Raw genomic sequence first — 13,328 nt, 5'->3', positions numbered from 1 at the left:
GCCAGATAAGATTTTGCATGTCACTGCAGTGAAAGCTGCTTCTTTTGTATGCATACTTTTCTCCTTTTCTTTTGTATTGAGAATCTTCTTAGGGTGATCCCACTTGAGAAATATCTTTTTCTACACCATTGCTTTGACAAATTCTTCTGGTTTTTATCCTAGATTATATACTTGGGAAATTTTTTTTCTAGGTAAATCATATCTCAATGCAATATTTTAAATAATTTTTCTATATTACAGTAGTTTTAGATTTACAGAAAAGTTGCAAAACTAGTACAAAGTTTTCATATACTCCATCCCTAGTATCCTAGTTTCACTTATTACCTTAGCATGGTACATTTGTCACAACAGATGAACTAATACTGATATAATATTATTAACTAAAATTCATATTTTATTCACATTTCCTTAGGTTTTATGTAATGTCCTTGTTCTCTTACAGGGTCCCATCTAGGATGCCATAGTACATTTAGTCATCATGTGTCCTCAGTTTCCTCTTAGTAACTATGGCAATTTCGCTTTCCTTGTTTTCAGTGACCTTAACAATTTTGAGGAGTACTAGTCAGCTATTTTGTAGAACGTCCATTGAATGTAATCTGGCTGATGTTTTTCTCATTATTAGACTAGGATTATTTATAGGTTTTGGGGAGGAAGACCAAAAAGGTAAAACATCATTTTCAACGCATTATGTCAAAGGTAAATACCATTAACATCGCTTATCACTCTTTTTGTTTTAACATGGCTTATTACTCTTGATGCTAACCTTAATCACCTAGTGAGGTAGGGTTTGCCACTCTAAAATTACTAATTTCCCCCTTTTTCATGCTGTATTCTTTGTAAGTCATGATGTACAGTCCATGCTTAAGGAATGGAGGAAGAGTTAATGTCCACCTTCCTGAGGGTGAAGTAACTACATAAATTATTTGAGATTCTTCTGCATTGTTGGTTTGTCTACTCTTGTTTGCTTAGTCATTTATGTAAGTGCAGACATAAGGATATTTATTTATTTATTTTTAATTTATTTATTTGACAGAGAGAGAGAGAGATCACAAGTAGGCAAAGAGGCAGGCAGAGAGAGAGGGGGAAGCAGGGTCCCCACTGAGCAGAGAGCCAGATGTGGGGCTCGATCCCAGGACTCTAAGATCATGACCTGAGGCGAAGGCAGAGGCTTAACCCACTGAGCCACCCAGGTGCCCCAGGATATTTATTTTATACTTTGAATTATAATCCAATACTACTTTATCTTGTTCAAATTGTTCTACCTTGGCCACTGGGAGCTCTCTCATTTGGTTCCTGTGTCCCTTTGACATACAACTGTCCATGTGGACTTTTACTGAATACTTCTTTACTTTTTGGCACTATAAGATGGCACTACAAGATGCTACAGGCTCATATGTATATTTCTTGCCCCATTCATTCCTATCATCAACCAATTCTCCATGGATTCCACTTTCTATTGAAGAGTGGTATTATAAAGCAAGATCTGAATGCTAGGTGTGCTTGTTGCTGCTATGGTGTTATTACTTCTAGGCCTTCCCAGCTGACAGAAGAAGGAAATATATGAGTATATCCTAGCCTGCATTCATACACTTATCTATAAACATTTCTAAATGTAGCTATTTGTATCTATATTAAGCTAAATATGAGTTCATATCAATTTCCCCAACTCTAATCCTTTACCGTGTGGATCATTCTAGAATGAATAGTCCCACTCCCATCTACCAACCATTTACATAATCATCCAGTTGTATAGTAGTTTCAGAATTGTCACCCACACCTGTGAAGAGAAAACTTTATCAAATAGAGTCATGCTTATTTACAGTTTCTTTTGTCTTCAGTCTGGGAAACTTCACTCATTTCCAAAGTTACTTTAAAAAGTTACTTTTTCTCCCTACCTCCAATTAAGTGTTTGGAACATATGTGATATAATTAGATCCTTAAGTCACATTCTGCAACTCCATCCTGAAATCAGTCCCCTCCCTTTTAAATTTCTGCATTCATTGAGATTCACTCTTTGTGCTATAAGGTTCTGTGGGTTTTGAAAAATGTAGGATCATGTACCCACCATTACAGTATCATACAAAATAGTTTTACCAACCTAAAAAGCCTTGTGTTTTACCTATTCAATCTTTTCTCCTCCTCCTCACACCTCTGGCAACCACCAATCACCTGTTTATCTAATCTCTATGGTTTTGTCTTTTCCAAATGTTCCAGCCATGCGGTGTGTAGCCTTTCCAACTGGCTTTTTTTCACTTAGCAACATATATTATAGAATCATCCACATCTTTGTGTGGCTTGATTGCATATTCTCTTTTTTTCACTAAATAGTAATTCATTATATGTATGTGCATGCTTTGTTTACCCATGTACTTATTGAAGGACATCTTGGTTGCTTCTAGTGTTTGGTGATTATGAAGAAAGCTGCTATAAACATTCACATGCTACTTTTTGTGTGGAAATAAGTTTCAAATCAGTTGTGTAAATACTTAGGAGAGACGTTTCTGGGTTTTATGTTAAGACTATGTTTGTTTGTTTTAAAAAAAGGAACTTTTAGCTTTGTAAGAAAATGCTACTGTCTCCCAAACCATTTTTGCATTCTCACTGGCAATGAATGAGGGTTCCTGTTGCTCTGCATCTTTCCAGCAATAGATATTGTCAGGTTTTTGGATTTTAACTTTCCTAATGGGTGTTTGGTAGTATCTTATTATTATTTTAGTTTGCATTTCACTAATGACAACCTTGCTTGCTTTTGATTGGCAGTCTACAGGTGTTTTAAACAACAGTTTTGGTTTTATTTACCAATTCTTCCTTTATGGGAATTGAAGGAGCATATATTATAAAGTATAACTTTATACTTTAGACTTTGTTTATATGAAAACAATTGTTTAAAATTCAGGTGATTACCTTTTTATAAGTGTGCATTAATTAGCTACAACATAGGCAAAGGAAGCATCTGCTAAGTCACTGGTGGCACAGAGTCAATTCAATGTGTTTGTTGTGCAGAAAGTAGAGGGAAATTTATTGGTAAGCAAGATGTCTATAAGCTAATTAGTTTTCTGAATATTTCCAAATCTTCCCTTTCTTCTTCCCTCCATTACTACCATCCCCATACACACCCTAATTTCTATCCTCCCCACCTAATATATACAGCATGATTTCTTCTTACTTTAGGAAGAGATAATCAGAGTGACTTAAATTCCTTTTCCCATCAGAATGTGACTTGTAGATACATAACTTCTTCTAAAACTATTAATCACATCTGATTTTTATTGCCCTGTACCCCAAACTTAGGTCCTCACTTTCTGATCTACACATGTTGCCTTTATCTCTTCCAGGCTGCAAACTTGTCTTTCCTCTTTTAATCCCAATTGTACCTTATCCATTCTATGTTCCATTCCTTCAGGGTCATATTAGCTGGAAAAAAAAGGCTAATTGGTTAAATCAACTTTACTTTAAATGTTAGAGCAAAGAATGCCACTAACACTGAGCATTTATAATGCACAGGAACTTTCATACGTGTTCTCATTTTATTCTCACAATGACCCCGTGAGGTGACAGTTTTTCCCTTTTTATAGGTGAGAAAATTTAGAGTTAAGGAGTATGCTGTAATAGTTTTACACATGCTATTCCCTCTGCCTAGGGCACCCCTTTAGTTCTATCTCTATCAAACTACCAAAACTTCAGAAGCCACTTCAGATTCTACTTCCTTGGGTGGTGGTCTCAGCACTGCATAAGTAAATTTTGAAAAGACTTTATAAGTAATTCTTTTGTTTGTTTACTGCCATTGCCTTTTTTCCATTGATATAATGTTGTGTAAGTTTAAGGTGTACAAGGTGATGATTTGATACATGTATGTATTGCAAAATTATTAACCATTTTGTTTGTAGTAAGAACATTTAAGATCTACTCTCTCAGCAACTTTCAAATAGTCTGTAATACAGTATTGCTAACTATAGTCATCACACTGTACTTATTCATATTATAGAAAGTAGCATATCTCTTTTTAAAATTTTGAGTACAGTTGAAACACAGTGTTACATTAGTTTCAAGTACACAACCTAGTGAATTGACAAGTTTACAGATTATGCTATGTTCACCATTAAGTATAGCTATGATTTGTCCCATTGCATCACTATTGCAATATCATTAACTGTATTCCTTGTGCTCTGCTTTTTATTCCCATGACTTACTCATTCTGTAACTGGAGGCCTGTATCACCCTTTCCCCTTCACCCATTTTTCCCAACCCACCACCTCCCTACCTTCTGGCAACCATGCATATTTGTTCCCTGTATTTATAGTTCTGATTCTGCTTTTTGTTTTTTCATTTTTTTCATTTATGAGCAGAATCATATGGTATTTCTCTTTCTCAGTCCAGCTTATTTTACTTAGCATAATACCCTCTAGGTCCATCCATGTTGTTTCACATGGCATGATCTCATCAGTTTTATGGCCGTGAATCATTCCATTGTATATTCTACATTTTCCTAACCCATTCATCTGCTGATGGACACTTAGGTTGCTTCCATGACTTAGCTATTATAAACAATGCTGCAATAAACAGAGAGATGTGTATATATATTTTTGTATTAGTGTTTTTGTTTTCCCTGGGTAAAAACCCAACAGTGGAATTACTGGATCATATGATATTTTCTAAGCAATTCTGATACTTGTCCCTGGTTAAGAGCCATCATGCTAAACTATGGGATGTTGACCAGGGCCATATCTTACTAATATTCATATTCCAGTTAAATTGCATTGTATCTTTTGCATTCCACAGTATTTTCTCAGTAAGTATTTATTAAGTGAATGATTTGGGGGTTTATGGGAATGTAGATATTGTATGCACTGGGTTGGCAGATTTACAACCATTTGAGTATATATATTCAGATAACTGCTAGACCTTTAAGGAGCAATAGAAAGAAATGAACAAGCAAATGAAATAAAAGACAAACAAAAAGATTCTTAAATACATAGAACAAATGTGGCTGCCAAAGGGGAGGTTTGTGGGGGAATGGGAAAAAGAGGTAAGGGGAATTAAGAATACACTTATCTTGATGAGCATTGAGAAATATATAGAATTGATGAATCATTACTTTGTACACCTGAAACTAAAATAACACTATATGTAAATTACATTTGAATAAAAAAGGAAGATGGTGATAACTATGCATGAAACCTGTACAGACACTGAGGTGATTATTTTTAGAATGAAGAGAATGCTTATCATATTTTTATTCTATTTTAGAAACAGACTATCTAGTGGCCTCATAATGCAAGCTACAAAAAGTAAAGTCACAAGAGACTCTTAAATATAGAGAATTAAATTGAGAGTTGCTGGAAGGGAGGTGGGGGGGGATGGGCTAAATGGGTGATAGCCATTAATGAGGGCACTTGTTGGGATGAGCACTGGGTGTTGTATGTGGATGATCAGTCACTGGGCTCTGCTCCTGACACTAGTGCTGCACTGTATTTTAACTAACTTGAGTTTAAAGAAATAAAGAAAGAAACAAATCTAATGAACAGAGGGGGGCCAAAAAAGAGACAACCCCCCAAAAATCAGACTCAACTATAGAGAACAAACTGATGGCTACCAGAGAGGGGATGGGGCAGGATGGGTGAAATAGGTGAAGGGGGTTTACGAGGACACTAATCTTAATGAGCACTGAGCAACATATCGAATTGTTGAATCACTGTATTGTACACCTGAAACTAATATAACACTGTATGTTAACTATACTAGAATTTTAAAACTTTTTAATTGAATAAAATGTGAAGTCTGATAAAGTCTATTTAGCTGGTACTGATACACAGCAGATAATTTTAAGCCATTCCTTGGTAAATGAGTTGCCATCAGAAAGAGGGATTTCACATTGTCACAAATGGCATGATCTCATCCTTTCTTGTGCTGACTTTCTCGTATTACATTGTGTATTATACATATGCCACACCTTCTTTATGCATTCATCTACTGATGAATGCTTAGGTTGCTTCCATATTTGGGCTATTATAGTAATATTGCAATAAATATAGGAGGGCATATATCTTTTTGAGTTAGTGTTTTGGTTTTCCTGGGTAAGTACCCAGTAGTATTTATTTATTGGATCATATGGTATTTCTATATTTAATTTTTTTGAGGAGCCTTCATACTGTTTTCCACTGTAGCTATACCACCAACAGTGCACAAGGGTTCCTGTTTCTCCACATCCTCACCAACACTTATTTCTTGTCTTTCTGATTCTAGCCATTCTCACAGGTTTAAGATGATATCTCACTGTGGTTTTGCTTTGCATTTCCCTGGTGATTAGTGAATATTTTCATGTGCTTTTTGGCCATCTGTATGTTTTCTTCAAAAAAATAGTTTTTTGGAGCGCCTGGGTGGCTCAGTGGGTTAAAGCCTCTGCCTTCAGCTCAGGTCATGATCCCAGGGTCCTGGAATTGAGCCCTGCATTGGGCTCTCTGCTTAGCGGGGAGCTTGCTTCCTCCTCTCTCTCTGTCTGCCTCTCTGCCTACTTGTGATCTCTGTCTGTCAAATAAATAAATAAAATCTTAAAAAAAATAGTTTTTTGTTTTGTTCTATTTTGGTTTTTGGACCTAGATGGTATTATTCTAAGTGAAATAAATCAGACAGAGAAAGACAAATACCATATGACTTTACTTACTGAAATCTAAAACAAAACAAATGAATAAACAAAAAACAATGAGACCTATAAATACAGAGAACAAACTGATGATTGCCAAAGGGGAGAGGGGTTGGGGGATGGGCAAAATAGGTGAGAGTGGGAGATACAGACTTCCAGTTATGGAATGAATAAGTCACGGGAATAGAAGGTATAGCATAGGAACATAGTTAATGATATTGTAATAACATTGTAAGAAGACAGATGGTATTTACACTTCTGATGAGCATAGCATAACATATAGACTTGTCAAATCACTGTGTATACACCTGAAACTAATGTAACATTGTGTGTTAACCATACTCAATCTTTTAAAAAGAGGGACATAAAGTGATAAGCATTTATTAAAGTGCATAGATTAAGGGCATCTGGGTGGCTCAATTAAGTGTCTGACTCTTGATTTCGGCTCAGGTCATGATCTCAGGGCAGTGAGATGAAGCCCTGCATCGGGCCGTGTGCTCATTGCAGAGTCTGCTTTTCCCTTTCCCTCTGCTGCTCCCTCTACTCCTCCCCCAGCTTATGTTCTCTCTCTCTCTCTAATAAATGAATAAAATCTTTTAAAAAAAATACATGCGTACATGTTTTTACATGTACATGCATACATATTTTTAGGTATTCCAAAAACACTACAGTAGGAACTCATAAAAGTTTTGGTAGCCTAATATCCTTTATAAAAAAAAAAAAAAAACAAAATCCTTGTGATTCATATCCTTTGGTTGCCTTGAGCCCTATTATATTGAATGTTGCTAGAAATAAATGTGCCACCAACTTACACCTGGAAGTTTCTTCATTCTACAAAAGCTCCCATTATATGTTTAAAATATTTGTTTTAACAGAATTTTACCATTTCTAATCAATTCTCAAGCAGGATATGGCAGCACTTTTCACATGACTAGGTATCAACTGATGAGAGATGAGTTCTCTTGATAATGATTTCAACAGTTACCATTAGTATCAGTCAAAATGAAAATTATGACTGGCAAGTGATCAAGGATCTCCATACTAACATAATTCCTCATGTTATATATTGCTTAACACTGGGCTCTATCTACATGGTCCCAGTTCGATGTCAGTTGAAGACCGCAGCAAGATACTATACAGTTAACTTGATTTGCCAAAGAAATTTGAAAACTTGTTTAAAACCATTAAAAGCATTCTTGCTGTTTTTTGGCAGTGCTAAGTAGAACTTGGCTCATCATGGACCTGGGGTAATCAGAGAGTGAGCAAATGATAATTTAGGTCCTTAGGCAAACATACAAGCTTTGAAGCTAGAGTATTTCTAATTGCATACCTAATGCTTGATTGACATAATTCTGAGATTAGACAACTACCCCCAAGAAACTTCTCGTAGTTTCTGATTGTTTACCAGTGACCCTCAGGTCCTTCACACAGAGCTATGCTTCACAAACTGGAAATGGTCTGCCAGCATCCAGAATTTGTCTTTCTGGAGCATAGACCCTACTCTGGGTTAAAGAAAATCACTATATCAAATAAATAAATAAAATCTTTTTTAAAAAAAATAAAATCATTATATTTAAACAAATATATATTGTTTTAGAACACAAAATTATTTTTGAATGAGTGGGGAGGACATTAGGAAGATCAGAAGAACTTCTAAAGCACTGCTGTAAGTTTATGGCCTCTTTTCTGAAATATGCTTCTCTTTCACCTCTGCCTAGAAGTCTCCTGCTTACTTTTTAAATGCCAACTCAGAAGTCATTTTCCACAGTTCCCCCACCCTGAGCAGAATATCTCCATCTTCTGTGACTCCATTGACTTTCCTCAATTATCTTAATATGGCATACATCCCATTAATGTGATTAGCTATTTATCTCCTCACTAGATACAGTGTGAGCCTCAAAAACACAAGGTCTACAATGTTCTTTATATCCCCAGTTCCTTGCACAGGATTTGGCCAGAGCAAGTGCCTAGTGGACAGATGGATGGATGATAGAAAAGACAGACAAAAATCTATTCGTCAAGGTCTACTCACTTGAACAAGATTTTGAACTCTCCTAACATTCTAGTTGAATATAGAACTAGATGCCCATTGGGTTGTTTCAACTTGTGTGTCAGTTATGTCTTAATTCTATTTTAAATAGAAGGATATCAATGTGATTCACCCTACTACAAGGCTCAGGAGGAAAAAAAAATCGTACATCAACTCAAACAAAACATTTAACAAAATATAACACCAATTCATGATTTTAGAAAAAACTCAGAAAACTAGGAGTAGCGGGAACTTTATCAAAAACCCTATAGCTAACAACATACTGTATGATGAAAGACTGAAGGCTTTCCTTCTAAGATTGGAAACAATATATGCCTATCTGCTCTTATCACTTCTAGTCAACATTGTGCTGGGAGTTCTAGCCAGTGCAATAGGAAAGAAAAAAAATAAGAGGCAATAAGTTTTGAAAGAAAATAAGACAATTTTTATATGCAGACAGTGTGATCATCTTTGTAGAAAATTTTACAAAAAAATCTACAAAACAACTACTAGAACTAATAAGTGAATAAGTTCACAGGACACCAAATTGCTATTAAATAATCAATTATATTCCTGTATACTAACAATAAACAGAAATTGAGATTTTTATAAATACCTTTAATGATAGCATCTCAAATATGAAATACTATTAACATGTCAGTTTTCCCCAACTTGATCTACCCTAACTTTTCTTGTAGAAATTGACAATCCAATTCTAAAATTTATCTGGAAACTAAAATTTATCTGGAAAGGCAAAGGACCTAAAATATCCAAAACGAGTTTGAAACAGAACAAAGTTGGAGGACTTATGCTACCTGATCTCAAGGCTTATTAGAAGGTAACAGTAATCAAGCAAGATACAGTGCTCCTAATTAAAAAATAGATAGTATATCTTTTCAAATTAGTGTCTTTATTTTCTTTGAGTAAATACCCCATAGTAAAATTATGGGATCATATGTTTATTATATGTTTATCACAGCATTGTTTACGATAGCCAAGGTCTGGAAGCAACTCAGATGTTCATTGATAGATGGATAAAAAAGTGTGGTATATATATATGTGCCACACTTTTATATATATATATAAAAGTGTGGCACATATATAATTATATATATTATATATATATATTTATATATATATATATATATATATATATATATATAATGGAATATTACTCAACCATAAATAAAATGAGATCTTGCCATTTACAACAATATGGATGGACATAGATGGTATAATTCTAAGTGAAAAAAGTTAGAGAAAGTTATTTATCTTTTATATTTTTTATTTATTATCTATTTATATTTATTTATGCCATATGATTTCACTTATATGTGGAATCTAAAACAACAAAACAACAAAAAAGCATACTCAAATACAGAGAACAAACTGATGACTGCCAGAGAGGAGGTGGGTATGGGCATGGGTGAAATAGGTGATGGGGATTAAGGAGTGAACTTGTGATGAGCTCTCGGTGATGTATGCAATTGTTGAATCACTATATTGTATACCTGAAACTAATATAACAGTGTATGTTAACTAACAGGAATTAAAAACTTAAAAAGAAGTAAAATAAGCAATTGAGTAAGTCATCTAAGAAGAATTGAAGTAGCTAGAGTGGGCATTTGTGTCCCATAACAAAGATTTACATTGTGGAATTTGGAGGTTCTCAAGCATAATGGCTCTATTACATAGGGGTGGGCCCTACAGGCATCATATTTGGGGTAGCCAGTCATTTCTCTCAATCCCTAGACACATTATGAAACTTCAGAACATCAACAATAAAAAGAAGATCCCAAGAGCTCCCATAGAGGTAAAACATTAACAATGACAGGAACAAGAATTGGAATAGATAGATCAACTCATCAGCAACACTGCATATTAGACAGTGAAGAAATGCCTTCAAAGTTCTGAGGGAAAATTATTTTGAGCCTAGAGTTTTATTCCTAGCCAACTATAAGTTGAGCTTGATAGTATAGAAGCACATTTCTAGATTTCAAAGACTTAAAGTTCACCTCTCACCTTTTTCTAAAGAAGTTACTTAGGAATATACTCCAGCAAAATGAGGTAGTAAAGAAAGACAAAGATATACACTGGATTCTGGAAACAGTGGACCTAATACCAAAAAACTAGTAAAAGTAAATCCAAGGGCAACAGTTACACAACAGTCCTAAGGAGCATTCTGTCCAAGTGGAAGAAAGGAGGGCTTCAGGAGGGGCATCCAAAGGCAAACAAGGAGAACCAGGGGCTCAAGATTTTATCCACCTTTAAGAAATTAGAGAAACTGCTGATTTATTAATAAAATTTAAGCAGAAATATAGTCAGAGTATTTTGATAAATACTTATGGTTAAGCATTATCCTTTTATTATTAACATAATATATATGTTTATATGTATGTGTGTATAACACATATTTATAAATGTTTGTGTGTGTCCTCTAGCTGCCATCTTATATCCCCATGTGTGCACCTTATCTCAGCTGGTCCTCCTAAGACCCCCTGAGCACCAATCCTAGTGCCACAGGTGGTCCCATTACCATGCCAACAAGATGAAAGAAACTATCATAAACCAGAAGAAACTCACCAAACTTCAAGCACAAGTGTGCATTGGTGGGAAAAGAACTGCTCACCAAAAGAGGGCGTTCATAAAACAAGTACAAGAGATGATCAAAACAAAAACAAAAACTTTAGTCCTTCTTAAAGAAGTTTGGGGTAAACAATATCTCTGGTATTGAATATGTTCACAAAGCAGGAAACAGTGATCCACTTTAACAACTCTACAGTTCAGGCATCCCTAGCAGTAAACACTTTCACTGTTAAAAGCCATGCTGAGACAAAGCAGCTGACAGAAATGCTTCCAAATATCTTAAGCCAACCAGATACAGACAGTCCAGCTAGTTTAAGAAGACTGGCTGAAGCTCTGCCCTAGTATTCTGCAGACAGAAAAGCACCTTTTACTACCAAAGAGAAGGATGATGATGAAGTTCCAGATCTTGTGGAGGATTTTGATGAAGCCTCCAAATGAAGTAAACTGAATTGAGTCAACTTTGGAAAAAGATAAAAGTTGAAGTTACTAGGAGCTGCTATTTTATGTCTGCTTTTTAAAATCTTGTTCATGGATCTGATAAAATCCAGATCTCTATTATTTTTAAACCCAAGCCTCTTGGACACTTCAGTTCTTTTCAGTTTTTGGCTTATGCACAATTCACTCTTTGCAGCTAATTAAGCAGAAGAAGCCTGGGAATAAAGTTTGAAACAAAATTAATAAAGTTCTTTGCCTAGTTTTAAAAAAAAGAAATTAGAAAAACTATAGATGTTGCAAACAATGCAAGAAAAACAAATAAAGGTGATTAGAAAATCTAAAAGATAGTAACACCTCAAAGAAGGAAGACAAATTCTGGATAGCCACAACAATATAAACACTGCATACTGATTTTCAACTTTCAGAAAAAAACAATGTACACAAGCACAGGGTACTTAATTATAGAGGTAGTTAATTATAGATAATGAGCAAAACACAAATGTTATCCCTCTTAGCAATGTGAAAAGTAAAAGTACAAATGACAAAAGTTGGTAGATAGAATAGATAAGAGATAATAGGAAGAGCAGGGAACTAATAGCCTTCCCTAAAAAACAGAGTTAAGTGATACTGTCTGTAGTTTATGAAACAAGAAATAAAGGTCTAAGTATATCCCTCAAACAAATAAATACAGGAACTAAAAATCACAATAACTACATTGGGATGAGAGGTAGAATAATTGAGGTAAGGCCTCATTTATCACAGCACAAAATTAGTAGACAAAATCTAAAGTAGATAAATCAAATAATAGCCATATATGAGGAAGAAATCACCAGAAGAACTAAACAGAAACAGTTAATAGGGTTAAAGATAATAATCTCAGAAGATTAGGACTGGGATAGGGAGGGTTAGAATAGTGAAATGTTGCTTACATTATGTGCCTTTATGTACATACCTCATATTTTTTGAAAACCATGTGTGTGTATGACTTGGCTACATCAAAAGCAGCTGGGACATTGAAACACAAATCTTTTGCCACTATGAATCCTCACCTGAAAAAGAGTGCTGGCGAGGGGCTGTCTAAGCAAAGCTAGCTCCTGACTCTGTTAGTCATCTTGCCTCTCCCCCAACCCCTGCACCAAAGCTTATGGTCTTTCTCTTATGACAGAAATTTAACACAGGCGGGGTGCCTGGGTGGCTCAGTGGGTTAAAGCCTCTGCTTTCAGCTCAGGTCATGATCCCAGGGTCTTGGGATCGAGCCCCGCATCCGGCTCTCTGCAGGAGAGCCTGCTTCCTCCTCTCTCTCTCTCTCTGCCTGCATGTCTCCTTGTGATCTCTGTCAAATAAATAAATAAAATAATTTAAAAAAAAAGAAATTTAACACAGGCAATGGATTAATTATGAGCTGCTTCATTCTCAGCCATGGAAATTACTTTTTATGACTTTATATGAATATAATAAATATTTAAACATACAACTTGTTAAATTTTGACATATGTATGTGCATATATGTATACTGGTGAAGCCAGCCTCATAATCAAAATATCCATTACCCCCAAATGTTTCCTTATACCCCTTTGTAATCTCTTTCCCCTCAGTCTAGTCTCCAATGACCTCTGCATTCCTAGGCAACCACTGATC

General features: G+C 35.2%; 1 protein-coding gene and 1 pseudogene across 7 annotated transcripts in view; both read left to right on the top strand.

The window, feature by feature from the left end:
- The window catches only part of EDA (ectodysplasin A), a 509,608-nt gene that overhangs the window by 298,725 nt on the left and 197,555 nt on the right, over positions 1–13,328 (top strand). The window lies entirely within an intron of this gene.
- LOC309855656 (transcription factor BTF3 pseudogene) lies at positions 11,218–11,693 on the top strand (annotated as a pseudogene). The gene has a single exon. The product of its transcript is annotated as a transcription factor BTF3 pseudogene (transcript).

The sequence above is a fragment of the Mustela nivalis genome (assembly GCF_964662115.1).
Source record: "Mustela nivalis genome assembly, chromosome: X".
Taxonomy (NCBI): Eukaryota; Metazoa; Chordata; class Mammalia; order Carnivora; family Mustelidae; genus Mustela; species Mustela nivalis.
Note: the sequence above shows the minus strand (reverse complement) of the source record. Positions and strands in the feature narration are given on the sequence as shown.